This window comes from Lolium rigidum, chromosome 1 (genome assembly GCF_022539505.1).
Source record: "Lolium rigidum isolate FL_2022 chromosome 1, APGP_CSIRO_Lrig_0.1, whole genome shotgun sequence".
Lineage (NCBI taxonomy): Eukaryota > Viridiplantae > Streptophyta > Magnoliopsida > Poales > Poaceae > Lolium > Lolium rigidum.
Window position 1 is genome coordinate 25,173,888 of NC_061508.1, and position 2,913 is coordinate 25,176,800.

The window sequence follows — 2,913 nt, forward strand, 5'->3', positions numbered from 1 at the left end:
CCTCAGGCTGCCTCAGGTCAGTGAAGCACAAGTGGTGGATGCATTTCGTTCTGGTACCACCAACCATCAGATGATTGAGCAGCTGACTCTCCCCGTGGAGCCGGTAACCACCGCTAGGCTCCTTGAGTTGGCACACGAGTGCGCCAACCAGGTGCCGAGTGAGGATAGTTCGTCAAGTCCTTCGCGGTAAGGAAGGCCGATCCGTTGGTACCGATCTAGGTCTCCTGCCTGGCACCCCAGGGGCACTCAGGCTCCGGGTGAGTCAGAAGGAGGATCACCAGCGCGCCAAGAGTAGGTGAGGCTCGGGGGCTGGGGGATCGCGCCATCAACGCGCATCCCACATGACGTCGGCTCGCCCCGCAAGGGATAGCCAGAAGCTCTGTCAGGAAAATAACAGCGGATGGCCGAGCTATGCACAGTCAGAGGCTTATTGTGCCACCCCCTGCGGGGCACGCCGACTACGAAGCACTCAGGCCAAGCTTATTTTTGAAAAGGATCAGTGGCATCATTGTAAGCAAACAATCGTCAAATCCTTCAAGAATGTGCCATGCACCTATTACTCTCAGATTGGTATTCATGGGGTTCACAAACTGGTCTCTCATATTGGTCTTTATGAGTTTCAAAAATTGGTCCCTCAGATTGGTCATCATGGGATTCAAACACTTGTCTCAAAGCGTTCCCTGAGTTCTCGATTGTGTGCGCCACGCGAGCGGGGGCTGGGCACTGTGCCTTAGTCGGGGTAACCAATCAGTCCTACACTTGGGCACTGATGTCTACGCACGCTTCTATTTCTGTAGACAGTGTTAGGCCTCCAAGAGCAGAGGTTTGTAGAACAGCAGCAAGTTTCCCTTAAGTGAATCACCCAAGGTTTATCGAACTCAGGGAGGTAGAGGTCAAAGATATTCCTCTCAAGCAACCCTGCAATTAAGATACAAGAAGTCTCTTGTGTCCCCAACACACCTAATACACTTATCAGATGTATAGGTGCACTAGTTCGGCGAAGAGATAGTCAAATACAAGTAATATGGATGATTATAAGTAGTAATTGCAATCTGAAATAAAAATGGCAGCAAGCAAACATGTAGCAGAACTTGTTGGAAACGGTGTTTCAATGCTTAGAAACAAGGCCTAGGGATCATACTTTCACTAGTAGATACTCTCAACAATGATCACATAATTGAATAAATAAATGCTACTCTTAAACACTCTCTTGTTGGATGACAAACACCATTCATTGTGTAGGGCTACAAGAGCTCCCTCAAGCCGGAGTAAACAAGCTCCACAACGTCATAAACGAAACACACACGATGCGCACACTGTCACCATCACACCGTGGAGTGAATCCGGAGTTCATATTAAAGTAACCTCTAGAGTGCATAATAGACAAGAGTAACATCTACATATTCAACTAGAATACAAAGCTCGTGATCACATAAAGATCACACCATGGGAGAGAGAGATGAACCACATAGCTACCGGTAGAGCCCTCAGCCTCGGGGGAGAACTACTCCCTCCTCATCATGGGAGACAGCAACGGCGATGAAGATGGCGGTGGTGTCGATGGAGATGGATTCCGGGGGCAATTCCCCGTCCCGGCGGCGTGCCGGAACAGAGACTTCTGTCCCCCGAACTTGGCTTCGCGATGGCGGCGGCTGCGTAACTTTTCTCGTATCGTGGCTGGATCCTTTAGGGTTTTCGCGACGGGGAGAGTATATAGGCGGAAGGGCGGCCTCGGAGGGGTCCCGAGGGGCTGTTATCACCAAATTTTAGCCAAATCAGAAGATGGGCCGCGATTGAGATGGGCTTGAAGGATATACACATAATGTGTTTCTAAATCGGCCTCGTGCGAGGATTTGGGCTAGATTGCCTGTGTATTTGTACATTATGGTAGATCGCATTTTAGTTTAGAATTAAGAGATAGAGTTTGGTTCGTACACAGTTAGGTTTATTCCAAAGATAGAAAGTCCACGGACTATAAATATGTATCTAGGGTTATTGAGAAAGGAGGACGATCACATTCACAACATACACAATCTAGGCGCATCGCCACCCCTTGTTTCGAGGGTTTCTTCCGGGTAAGCGTCATGCTGCCTAGATCGCATCTTGCGATCTAGGCAGTATCTGTTTATTCGTTGTTTCGTGTCGCTCGTACTGAAGCCTTGTTGATGGCGAGTAACACTGTTATCATAGATGTTTTGGGGCTTACATTGATACTCTTCTGATATGTTTGCTTAGTCATGCTGCCCCTCAATATCTAGCTGCCCTTGCACCTATCTTAGGTGAAAGGGCAGCATCTTGCTTCGTCTTTATTTAGTAGATCTGATCTGTTATGGTTGTTCCTTGTTATTCAAGGATTAGTTTGATATCTGCATGGTTAGGCCTTGCAAACGGGTTGAATGATCCAGTAGTGCATAAGGTACGGTTTGCCGATCCCAGAAGGGATGTTCCGGGAATCAACTCTGTGTTGGTTTTTAGGCCTCTTCTAGGACTAGTTTTCTGTTATCTTTCGTATCTGCCAGGCTCAACTACGCGTAGGATGTTCCGGTTATGCGGTGAAAGCCCTAAACTGTCGTAGATTGATCTAACTTAGTATTGATAAATCAGGATCCCCATGTCATTGTAGATCCATTATGAACCATGGGTTAATCGGCTCTTTGAGCCGATTCACAGGGTAACCTGAGAGCTGATCGAGGCTCATTTAATGTTTACGTGTCTGCCATGCGAGAAACTAATTGAAGCAATCCAACACCTTCCCGACCAGGTATAGGTCAGGTGGCACGCCCTTGCAATAGTCAGGACGTGTGCCGGAGCATTGCGGGCCGTCGCCCGAGGGACCAGGGCCCACCAGAAGTCCTGGGAGCCTCCCGGCTCTCCGTGTTGCCCGTCGCTGCTCGCCGGTGGGTTTTGGCAGGC